Source organism: Neodiprion lecontei, chromosome 6 (assembly GCF_021901455.1).
Source record: "Neodiprion lecontei isolate iyNeoLeco1 chromosome 6, iyNeoLeco1.1, whole genome shotgun sequence".
In the NCBI taxonomy this organism is placed as follows: domain Eukaryota; kingdom Metazoa; phylum Arthropoda; class Insecta; order Hymenoptera; family Diprionidae; genus Neodiprion; species Neodiprion lecontei.
Window position 1 is genome coordinate 11,524,506 of NC_060265.1, and position 13,147 is coordinate 11,537,652.

Consider the following 13,147-nt stretch of genomic DNA (forward strand, 5'->3'; position numbering starts at 1 on the left):
GCGTACACAATGGGACTGTTGGGCCATTTTTCGCGTTTGAGACACGTGGACTTGGATGTTGAGAGATATACGATACGAGAACTTCGAAATCGACTAGTGTACCCCCTTCACTTTGATTTTCTACTACTAGAAGGAATGATAGTGGTTTTTGCATTAAGAGTGTGAAGATTTACACCCGAGTGCAATCAGCCGCATAATAGTTCAGCGGAGCCGGCACGAGCGCTCGGCATGATCGCACAAGGTTGTAAATCGTCACGCTCGTGATGCAGACAATTTTTTTGCTCCAAGTACACGAAAAATGGGATTCAACGAACAGTGTTATATGTCATATTTTCAAAGGCCATGATGATTTTTTCCCTGAGGTTCAATTACTCTAACGTTTGTAACTTCAGCCTCGAAAAATAAATCGTTATTTTACGATGTAAGAATTGTCTGGTATCTATGAACACGTGATTAAACATTATTAATACTTATTTTAACCTAGTCTAATTTCGTATCTATGAATAATGTACTTGATATACTGGTCTACATATTCTGAAATATGTTTTACGTTGTGGGATTCATGTTGATTGATTCAATCCATTTTTTTCTAAACTATTCCAATATTGATGTTATACGTTATGTCCAATTGTAGGTGAGCTTGTGTTATTCGAAGTATTCGATTTCGAAAATGACGATTGGCCAATAAAGCTTGGCCAAATACCCAAACAGTTTGTAAACCCTGTATCATCACGATTGGAGATTTACGAACTGGTGGGTCTTGTTCATTACAAGGGCCCAGGAATACGAACGCGTACGTCCGACGACGGAGAGAAGAGCAGGCTCCTAGGCCATTACACGGCGATTTCGAGACGTCGAGGAGAATCTTGGATCGAATACGACGATACCCATGAAAAGGATCTCCGATTAAAAGACACACTCAATGCTAATCCGAAAATTTTGGTTTTTGCGCACCAAAATAATAAATAAAACCAGTGTTGCAAATCAAAAAAATATTTGTTGTGTAGATCTTTATCATTTGATCATTCAGGGAATCTCAGAGTGCCAGTAAATGAGCTAATTGTTTTGAATACATTTTCTGGATACAATATCTTTCCTTTCCTGATAAATTCGTTATGAACAATTAAATGTGATAGTGTAAGCAACCGTGCCCGTGTGATGAGTAACAGTAGTTCCGAAAATTAACAGGACCACTATGAACATACAAGCGTAAAATTCTAATCTTATAGATCAGCATGCTACTTGAACCACATACTTGTCTTAATTTTGCAATGAATTACAGATTCTTCTACAAAAAAAAATCGGAGATACGGTACATCGAGAGCAACTAATTCGCGGATCTGAAATCAATTTTTAGCGAATTTTTATATCCGCGCGTTCCGTCATTTCTGTGTAGCGTCGTTGGCATGGGGGTGAGTTTCGGGTGTTGGGGGTCGAGCAACAAAATCGGAGATACGACAGATTCACCTGATTCAGTGATTTATTGGTTGAAAACAAAATATACAGTACATTCAATTATATTTCAAGCGTATTGTTTGTACGTGACGACTTGGGGGTGGTTTCCGGAGCAAGGGTTGATTCTTTCAGTTCAAAATGAGTGTATTGTTCGAGCAACTAATTAGCAACAAATTCTCATCATTTTTTCATTAATATTCCGTCATCCGTTTGCCTGGCTTTGCCAACTTTTTTTAAACTTGACATCGCCCTTAATTTCGGCGAAATTACTGGAGCAACAAAATCAAAATTTGGGGAAAAAATTAGCAACTAAAGAGCACTAAATCCCCATATAGGTCATTTTCGATTTTGATGAAGTGGTTATTCCAGCTTAAGAGACGTCGTAACTGCTGCTAACGAATCTTCTCATCTCGTAACTAATTGGTGGACAGTAAGTGCACATATATGTTCTCTTGTGTATATTTTGGCTCCAATCTTGTCAGCTAGTCTTTGTCGGTTAATAACAGATTTTTAATTTGAGACGTACCTACATAAATTGACGCGCCAAAATACCTTGCTTCCGACAAATCGATATTGGTTAAAGTTCTTTCAAGTATAATTGCTAATAGGTGTAGAAAGTAGTCAGATGTGGTCCGAATGTTGTGTTAAGTCTTGTTTACTGACAAGTCATTATAAAAGACTCATCTGAATACTACAGTAGAACATCTCAATTATGTAAAAATTATTTGTACAGCTTTGTCTGTCTGTTGTTTATGCTTACGGCTTCGAGTGGCGTAGCACGCGGAACCTTGCAGCTTTGAATTAATTTTTAGCCACGTGTTCTTGCGTAAAGAATATAACAGTAACCAGACAACGAAATACAACCAGACCGATGGATATCGACTGACACGATTATCCCAGATACGTCAATTCCAATGTGCGAGATTAAGATTTACCGATTAGATAAGATTCGAATAAATTTGAACCGTGTAATTTATAATCCTTAGAAGGACGTTCATAACAAGAAAACAGACTTTCTATAAGTTACTCAAAACATAAGTAACTCAGAACACTGAACTTTCTCATCCGAAACTGTTTCAGCGGCCACTTCACATTTTCTTTGAATTAAACGCGTTCGGAATCACCAACCCGTAGAGGTGTGTGAGTACTCGAAATCTCGAGTACTCGAACTTGAGTTCAGGTCGGGTTTGCATCGGGTCGTGTTTTTTGATAATCCCGAAATCTTCGGACAGTCCGAAAACTTCGAGTACCTGAAATTTTCGGGTACCTGACCCGAAAGTAATCCATTTTACCCGACTCAGGGAATTTCAGTTCCCGCACATTCCTACTATAGTCGATGGCAAAATTATTTCACGATAATAAAGCAGATGTGAAAGAGTTCAAGAGAATATTTTTCGGTGAGACTCTAGTCTGATTTTTTGAAAATAGAACATCCCGAACTCATAATTTCAGATGACTACGAAATTGTCCTTTAGATTGTCCGAGATTTTGGAAATGACATAAGTCCGAAATTTTCGAAAATCTCTGTTCACTTCATAAATCCTGGTATGTTTGGAGAAGCGAAAACAGCCGTGACCAAAATTTTCAAAACTCCGCAATTTTTGGAAAACCCGAGATTTTCGAGGAACTAGAAATTTTTGGGTACCCGAAATTTTTGCGTACCCGACCCGAAAGTAATCCGTTTTATCCGATCTGACCCGTCACGAAGAATTTCAGTACCCGCACTCCCCTATCAAACCGCAATTGAGAAATTTGCGTATAGAATATTAATCATGAGCAAGACGCAAGCAATGAAGCTGAATCCAAGAACAAAAAACTGTAGCTTGAGAGCACTCTGGAAACTTTCTGTAAACAGCATACAAAGATATCGTAATGTTGTTCACTATGCGAAAATTTGGTGCATCTTGTGCATACCGTGTATTAGTGTTTATTATAATATAACAATTGGTTCGGTATTTCGTCTCACCATGCTAAACCAGTGATATATTTTAGTTTAACCCACGAAAATCGCAATATTCACGTTGTATTTAATTTCAACTGTCATCTACGTTGTTTGATGCCAGATTCAACGTTTATCGGTAATAATAATTGAACACGGGACTCATGTAATGGTAGCTTTTATTTTTCCTCTATTATCTTAACTTCGTAAGCAGAAAAGAGTTATTCTTTGTCAAGTTACACCATACAGTCTTAAATCTGTAGCTTTAGAGAGTGTGAATCACCGTAGAATCAAACAGTATTAGACGAACACTGACAATTTACCGTAGTGATCGCTGTAATTTAACACTGTAATTATCTTGCGGTGTAGACAAGTAAGGGTGGCCACTCGGCCAAAAATAATCGACGCATCGATTAATCGAGTTCAAAAAAATAATTGAACACGACTCAATTCAATCGGCGAAAATGAATCGATTAATCGATTGTTTCGTAATTTTTTAAAACGGTGTATTTGAAAACAAGTTTCGAAAATTTCGGTATGTAATCTTGGTAGTGGAAAAGTTTTTTGATAATCTGTAGTTTAATTCAAAATATTGTTCAATTTTAAGTTAAAATACTCATTCATTTTTAACTTATTATACTAAATATCAATCAAAACGTTAATCACATAATACATTATTGCTTTTTTTATACGACATTCCGAAATGGCTTGTCTAGTGAGCCCAAGAATACCATCATATCTGTGTGTGCTGAAGTCCCTGGGAGGGGGATTCATGGGAGTAAAAATAATTAAACCGATTGTGAGGAAAAATAGTCGAGTTTCAAAAATAATCGATTATACTCGATTAATCGTCTTAAATAATCGATTATTTTTGGCCATCCTCAGTGGACAGGTACCCCACTCAGTGGACGGAAGGAGAAACACGACAGGTCAACTCGGCACTTTGTCAATCAATGGTATAAAAGATCTGCAGGTAGCCAAGACGTTACTGATCATGTGGAATAAGGAAAAATCCATCGCAACAACAGCAGCACTGTTAATAACATGTTACAGGTTAACTTCATCGCTATACAGATGCAAAAATTACACGATATGAGCATACTTGTGACGTCAGGTTGTCAGAGCGTGTAACAATAACAGCTTATGCAAAGATATTAATGACATCATATATTGATTACGATCACCCTAGTGTGTATATTCCAGGTTGGGATCGTCGAAAGTAGAATTGCTGCGTAGAATGAGGAGCTAACAATGCAAGTGTTTCGGATTGAATTAAAACACAAATTATATTTCGGAGTCCGACACACGGCATCCACGTGAGAAATACGCTATGGAGAACTTACCTTTAACTCGCCTTGTTCTGGTGCCATCTGTCGTTTTCTGTAATAGCTTACCCGGCTTGCAATGGTTCCTTTGAATTTGTGTAATCACGCGTCGCGGCAACGGACGCATACATCTCATATACATTAGACTGGGCCAAAAAAACGAAGAATTTTTTTTTTTAATGGTACTGTAAAAACATTGTTCATGACGACAAATAAAAATTATCCTGAAAGTTTGAGCCCTTAATATTAATATTAAGGGGTGTATCGTTACAGCTATTGATTTTTTAACAGTTACCGCATTTTTTTTACCCAAAATCCGTCAATTATCAATCTGAAAAATTTTACCAGTCCATATTTTTGAAGGAAATTAAATTTTCTACAAAAAAGCTGTCTTACTAAATTGACGTAGATCGAGCCGTTTCCTTGTAATCGTGCCTTAAACATTGATTTCTTTTATCAAATTTTTGTTTGAATTTTTGATTTTTGTAAATACCAGAAAAATCGATATTTTCATAGATCAAACCATTATTTTTGTGGGAAATTTGATGCTCTACAAAAAAGGTCTCTTAACATTTTTCATGAAATTCACTCCTTGAAAAGTTATTCGACATTGAAATTGTATTCAAAAGTAATTTAAAAATAAAAAAAAGTTCTTCGTTTTTTTTGGCCCAGTCTAATATACATCTTCATAACAGCTCTCATTCAGTGTTGCCAACATGTACGAGAATTATGCAATCGTACCGTACCGAGACAATCTCATGAAACTTGAAAATCAATTACGCATGCACCAAATAATTCAATCTCATTGGTCGGCGAAATCTTCCGCAGCGATATTCTTGTACGCGATGCAAGGGGACAACGTACACAAAATGTGTGTTTTTTTTTTTAATTTGTGTAGGGTGCTCCCAACTCTTTCCATTTCTCCAAATATCTACTTGGCTTTTTCGCTGAAAAACCTGAAGCGTTCATGTGGTCATTTTTTTGATTTTCTTTAAAAGAAACCTGGAAATGTGGATTTGGGATACTCTTTTCTTCGTTCGAGCTTGTAGCTGTTATTATACCGCGCATTCACTTTGCCTGCCGGGAGCGGACTAGGCGAAGATGTAGAATAATTAGGACGGTTCGGTAATTTGTTTATGATTTGGTTCCTTTCTCTGATGTAGATTTCTATGATTTCCAAAAACTGGTGGCCTAAGACATTTCTGTTAACCTCCTAAAGTTTGTATCAGCGAAACTAGATTCTCTTTGGCAAACAATTATCAAGCACTCGGTGTAATCTTACGCAGAGCACCTTGTACAGTCCTATTTGGGGTTTCCACTAATAATCTTACCGCTCTAACATCAAATACATGCAGCTCTTTTTCCACAAATTACCTGCAACATTTACTCTGAATTTTTAAGGATTAGAGAACCTGGCCAAGGTTTAAAAAGAACAACTCATATATAGCCTCAAGATTCACATTCTTTTTGTTTTTCAACAGCCAATCTATACCTTCAAGGTTATTGTTTAATGTCTCTCTTTGTTCCAATGCCCCACTGGTTAGTTTTCCATCACTCGCGCCATGGGTGCATCTTGGTCCTTAGCCTTTTCTTTATAGTATAATTCATCATTGACTTCGAGTTCCGAGAAGCCTAGGGATGCTGAGAACGTTTTTAATGCGTTTGCATATCTTACTTATTTCCACTCTGTAGATCGATTCAATCTTCTGTAAGTCTGATAGAGCTGCTAATCTTTTCTGACACACAGGTCGTAGAGTCTTCTTATCGTCTACCTCAGTCTTACACTGACTTAGTTCTAGCACCCTAGCTACGAATGAATCTGCGGGTATTGATAAAAAATCCCCGACAACCTCGTGTTGTTTGAATTGAAAATTTGTAATTTTGTTCTGAGTAGGAACTTGCGTACCTTGAGTACGTTTATTAGTTAAGTCTTCAATCAGTTGCTTCAGCTAATCTCTAAGCTTTATCTCGGTGACGGCGTTTCTTGGGCGTAAAATTCGCGATATTGAAAAATTCATAACTCTTTTTACAGAACTAATCCGCTAATAAATCTTGTACGAAGAGTTAGTACCTTTAAAGAACTATTCGATAAGAAATTGGTGAGAGAAAAAAAAAATATGCAATTCCTGACAATCAGGGTTGAATTTTTTCGGATTATTTTATATTACGTTGAATAACTCCGGCGATTTTGTGTCAATCTTCCTGAACTTGGAATTTTCTAAAAGAAGATAAAAATACGCACATTTTAAAGAAAAAAATCACTGAAATCCGTTAATTCGTTCAAAATTTATAGCACTTAAAAAAAAAAACAGTAAATTTACGGAATCTGTAAAAACGAGTTTTTGATAAAAAAAATGGTAACAGCCGTGCAGAGAGATGAAATTTTTTTAGAGAAAAATGACCAAATATGAGTCCCCTTAAATTACCCAAAGAATCATGTAAATTATTTACAAGTCGTTTGAATTTTTCGTCCCGACCTTGCTGCGCGGTTTGAAATGGAACCAGCCATATCAAAGTTGCACACTGAGAAAAATATTTACTAGATTTGAAGAAATAACACACAATTTAAATTTAGTTAATTTCGTGAAATATTGGACTTTCAAAGTTGTTTCATTTCATGAAACCGTTTCTTGTAACTATGATATAACGAATTATCTAATTGAATTTACAAAATTCACTTGGAGCCACAAAAATGAATTAATTGGAGCCTGCCTACAAAATATTTTATGGAAAAAATGGTAAATTCAATTAAATGGAAAGAAATGCATTTCAAATAATTAACATTTATTGACGCCACTTGAATTGTCTGTAAGTTTACCATGTATAACAAGGTAGAATCTATTCAATATTTCACGAGTAGCTCGCAATGAATTAATTCTATTACATAGATCAACTAAAATTTTTCTCAACCAACTGAACAGTTCTCCAATTCGCAGTTACAATGAACATTTCTTTCGTTAAAAATGAAAACCAGTTGAACCTTATTGTGAATGACTATCTTTTTGTGTGTACAATATCTTTGACATACGTTACTCATAACGAGTTTAACTAAAATATAAAAATTCAACGTATAAGACTGGCAACTGCAAGAAAAAACTCATAGAATTGAGACTCAACCATGCTATGTTTGTGGACCAGAGGAACAAGAGATGTCGTTGCCCACCGTGCGTTACGGTTCACACCGGTTTCGTGCAATGGAAATTGCTACTAGATAGGCGTAGTCTGCACCGCGCCCGGCGATTGAAGGATGTAGCGTTACTACCCAATTGGTAAGGCCAGTTAAAGGTCCATAAATGAACGAAGGCTAGCAGCGGACTAAACAAGGTCCCTGCACCTACCGCCATTTTGGTTTTATCACTGTGTATTGTAAAGGTTCAGACTGAACGAATAATAGCATTTTTTATGCATACGAAATGCGAGTTTCCTAGGATTCCGCTTCTGCTATATAACTGTAGAAACTACACTCAGGGCGAACCGAATAGGCGATGTAACCATGCAGTAAAAATGCTAAGAATTGGTGAGAATTTTACCCGAAGTCAACCGAAATAATCCGAGGTGAGTAGATCCGTGTACGACGTAAGAAGAATATGTTATCCAACCGCCCTATTTCGCAATGCTTAGCAGTTGAAGCTTACTTCAACGCGTTTCACATAATGGCTACGGAATGTCTCAAGTGCAAAAGGAGCGACCAAATCAAATGATCATATGTCAGAATATGAAAATTTTGCACTATTGTACTATTTTTTATACCTCTTTCCTCGAAATGCTATTGGTGCAGGTCGAAATAAAGATACAATTTCACCTGCAGCTACGTGCATGTGGGTATACTTAATTTTTTGAGCATTCTCTGGCTTCGGAATCGCATCGCTGACTTTGCCTCCTCCGTAAGTGTACTAATAAATGCCTTCAAATACACCTATACAATTGGCGAGGGCCTATTCACTTTTGAGTATTCTCGCTTCTTACTACCTTATTCAACTTATTGTGCCTTATTTATCCAAAAAATCGTCGGTGACTGTCAGGCAGTACCGACAAGTATCGGCGAGTACCGACGAGTCTTTGGATAGATAAGGCAAAACAAGTTAAATAAGGTAGTAAGTAGCGAGTATACTCGAGAGTGATTAGCCCCTCGGCCATTGATAATACACTAAACTTTATGCTGATGAGATATCTGGCGGATCTTTCGTAAAATAGATCGATATAGCCGCAGGACACTAGCGCCACTTGGGTCATCTATTCTTCTTTCCCCGTGGACTCATGTAAGACATTCTCAGCAATAACTATTTTGGATCGTTAGAGTCTGACGTCACAATCTGATCTTACTTCACTTCTAGCGTTCCGACATTTACGAACATTAGCGCTGCGTACTTTCAATTAAAGTAAAATAATTAATTTATTACTAATTGTGACTGCATTTCCATAGTCTATGCACGAGTATACGCCAAACCTTGTAACACAAGTAGAATGCGGTCCTGACCGTTCTCCCTTTTTCTTACCGTTTTACCCGAACATTTAGTGACCAAATGTTGAGTCATGAACTTTCAAAATTCGTCTCCTTTGCAGGCTCTCTATGTGACTTTTTAGCAGTTTTTTCCTATTGTTCTATGTACGTTCCGTTATTGTCATGTACAGCCTCTCCTTCACTTGCATCTTTTAGGAATCTGCATATACATACTCCTAACGATAAAGACATATTTCCCTCTTCACTTTTTAACCAATCAGTACAAATTAACACATTCCTACCCTTACTCAAGTCCGTTTTCATTATAATTCTACTTCTATTCCTGCACACTTCCAACAATTCAAAGTAACAAAATTTGGTAGTAACCAGGATCATCTCCGCTCAAGTTCAGTGCTCGAGACACGTACACTCCGCGGGTCTTCTTTCTCATACTCTTCAAACTTGTACTGCACTCGGTTTTTATTATTAGTTATTTCATATGACGTAAACCACTGTAAACTTTTATGAATTTTATAATATATATTTATATAATGTTAGCAGTGAACACCGTCTCATCTAGAATACCTGCAATCCGTTGATTAGTGCTGCTGGCATTCAGGCCAACTCCGCCTTGCTTACAACGAAAATTCTGAATGTGAGTCAAGTGTGAACAATCATCTAATCTGCTCGATCTTTAATTAAGCACGTTCGGCAGTAGTTCTAAGGTATTAGCGGAGTAGGATTATTAGTAAAACAACGTACTCTGCAAATAATTTATATCTCAAGTTGAACTAAAAAAAAAACAGTGAAACTTAAATAACTGCCAATGTGTAATGTCCACGTTAGAATTTTCTGTTTTGGATTCTTCGCCGCATGACGCTTTCAAAAACAGATCATTATCAAGCTTAACATTGTAATAATTAATAATTATAGTGATCTATAGATCCAAAAAAATTATCAAACATATGTCAAACATAAAATTAAACTTTCATATGTAAAAAGAGTACACCGGCAGTACCGGCACTTACTCTAGCATGATAAAGCGACTCCAGAAAGAAGAACGTGATGATGACAAGGAAGCATACCCCCCCGAATTAACGAAATCAAACGCCATGAGTCATTCAGTACTGGAATGTGATTTAAAATATTTTTGAAAATTTTGAGTGACGTATTTTGGTTCAAATCATGGTACTGAAAAGTTTTACATGCCAAATTTTTTGGATAGTGCCTACCATTGATATGTCATTCGCTTTCAACTGACGGTGTTCAACTTTTTTGGTGGAGGTGGGTGGTTAGGAAACTCACGTCTTTTATATTTTAAACCCCTCTACATGCCTACAAAATTTCATTCTATTCCGAGACGGACAGTTAGGGATATTCCCTAATGTGAGCTGGTTCCCCAGGACGTTGACAACAAAGCAATAGAGGCTACGGCGGGCTCCACACGGTGAAATTCCTTCGTCATTATGGTGATGAGGCTGTAATTTCAGCAATAGAAATGGCAGTAGCATGCAATGGTCTAATATTGATAAAAAACGGCCAAAAGTAGATCAGGTTAATTTTTTTCAGACATAATTTCCATTTAGGATTTTTGGGCTGCTGAGTTCAAATATAAAAACCAAAATGCAAAATGCAAGATGTTAGTTCCAATATGACTAATCAAAACTTCAAAATGACATTTGATTTTATTGACAGTGTGGACATGGAATTTTTCTGGTCTGCTGAATTTTTGTTGTATTAATTTAGGTTGGTGTTATATTGGAGTGAAGTGTCAAAAATATCCCACCACAGACCATAATTAACCCTCCACGGAGCCCATTTTTTTGACTGCTTCTGCGGAACCGCTCGGTCTTTTATGTCCTGTCCTGGTTTTCTTTATGGCTTTTTAAAAATCTGAAAAATTCATGGATACTCCCCAGGGTCTCTACTGCTACTGCATACTCCAATCCTTTTTAAAATAAAATGTATCAAGACTTTTGTGGTAAGCATCAGAATTCACACAATAATTTTCAAAAAAACTGAAATTCTTTAAAAAAATGTATATCTACAGTAAATAAATATCAAAAACAAATACTGTTTTAAAGTTCAGACAATGACCTTTCAGAAAAATATAGTTTAATCTTCGTTGGCATCCTGACTGTCGAAAATATGCTTTTCCACTTCCTCTCCATCCTTTTCATTCTGAGAAGCCTCGTGAAAATTTTGAGGCTCACGTTCACGTAAATAATAACGCACTTCTTTTGCGCTCCTTTCTGCCATACCTAATATTTCGACGTATATGTTCCCAAATGACGCCGTATTTATATAAATAACTCGAGAAACTTTTATATTATTGATAAACACTTGAAAACAATTGAAAAAACGAAACAAATAAATTTTACTTACTGTTGCAGAACACTAAGTCCGCGAAACTCCCGGGTCTCTCAGGGCACACGATTTGCACTCTCTACTATTTACCAGCAAACTGCCGGACTTCGTCGTCTCTTGGCTCTTGAGTCCCCACTACCAATAACTTTTTTCAGGGAGTGGAGCCAGGTCGAGCCCTTCTTGCATTTCGGAGATTTCTAAGGAAAAAATTTGGGTTGCACCTCAAAAGACCCAGATGTACCGTAGAGGGTAGAAATCATTTTTAATTTCTTCCTTTATTTGCCCTTAAGTCGCCCTATTATCTGAAAATAATACTACAACGTTCAAGAATTTTTTGATAAAATACATTCAGAGGTTAATTTAACATAATATTCTCACATAAATTTCAAAGTGGAGCGAAGCAGGGCAGCTTCCGTTTTTCATCTTTACTTCTCAGAAATCAAAACGACTGAGGTTTTCTTACGAATATCGTAGCAGTTATTGCATAGCAATGCTCATATTTTTTATGGAATAAATACTATAAAATAGTCAAGTCCAAGCTGATGCGAAGTATATCATGATTATTGCTTGATACGGGGTCTGACAAGGTCGCCGTTTCAGGATAACTGGAAGTTAATATAAGTATTTAAAAATGCAGATCGAGCAAATATTCAAAAGTATTTTTTCGATCTTAAAACGCTATACAACTTACGAGCTCTATTTATAAACTGCGGTCGCACAGGCGCACGTACTACGTATATTTTCTCTTCCCGACAACGGTCATGGATAGGTAGATATAATGGGTAGATATATAGCCATCGTCGCGCCGTAAATTTGAATAAAATCGAATAAAATCGTCGCTCTCCTTGGCACAAGCGCGGCGGCAATTTCGCCGCTGTTATATGCTGTTGAGCTGTTTGTTCCATTTTTAAATGCGAGTTGGAATGACATGAGCATATTGGCATAAGTGACCAACGACGGAAATATAATCTCGTTAAATGCACATAATTTTGATTTTATAATTTTTTAAATACATTTTCTATTATTATTTTCTATTTACACATGACGTGAAAAAGGAAATGAAAAACAAAGTCTCACAAAACTGAAAACCGAATTGCGTATGCGCCAAATTTCTCGTTTGTTTAGCGTAGTCGCAGTCAACTCTGTCTGGTTGGACCTTACAATTAGCGCTAATTGTCACTACACGTAAGCGTTTCGAGGTTATGCAGACTGAAATCCAGACCCTTAAGATTTTGGCTATCTCAAATCACCAATGCAACATAACCTTGAGCTTGCGAATTTTAATAGCTAGCGTCCGCCCGTAATTGAGTTAGTCACCCTTAAAAACAAACGAGAAACTCGGTGCGAATCCGTTCAATTTTCCGATGGAATTACATGATTCGGCGCATGCGCATTCGAGTGTTTACTTTCCAGAAACTGCCACAACATATTATACTGAACTTATGAAAAATAAAAATACCTGGTTTCGCGACGATTGAACCGCGGGAAATTTGAAATCGGTGTACCCAGCGCACCGCTGGGGGTCGTGAACCTGCAGAGATCGATGCGGCGATTGAAAGATGTGGTGTTCAAGCTGGTATCGACGCACGTTCATGGAATTTAGATTATTATACTTGTAAA

The 13,147-nt window shown here is 36.9% G+C and overlaps 1 protein-coding gene across 1 annotated transcript in view; it reads right to left on the minus strand.

Moving 5' to 3' along the window:
• LOC107224529 (solute carrier family 28 member 3) overlaps positions 1 to 11,567 on the minus strand; it is a 34,262-nt gene extending 22,695 nt beyond the window's left edge. Inside the window, exon 1 of the mRNA XM_046742627.1 lies at positions 11,546 to 11,567. The gene's annotated coding sequence lies outside the window, so the exon portion shown is untranslated. The remainder of the gene's footprint in view (positions 1 to 11,545) is intronic.
• Between the last annotated feature and the right edge of the window lie 1,580 nt (positions 11,568 to 13,147).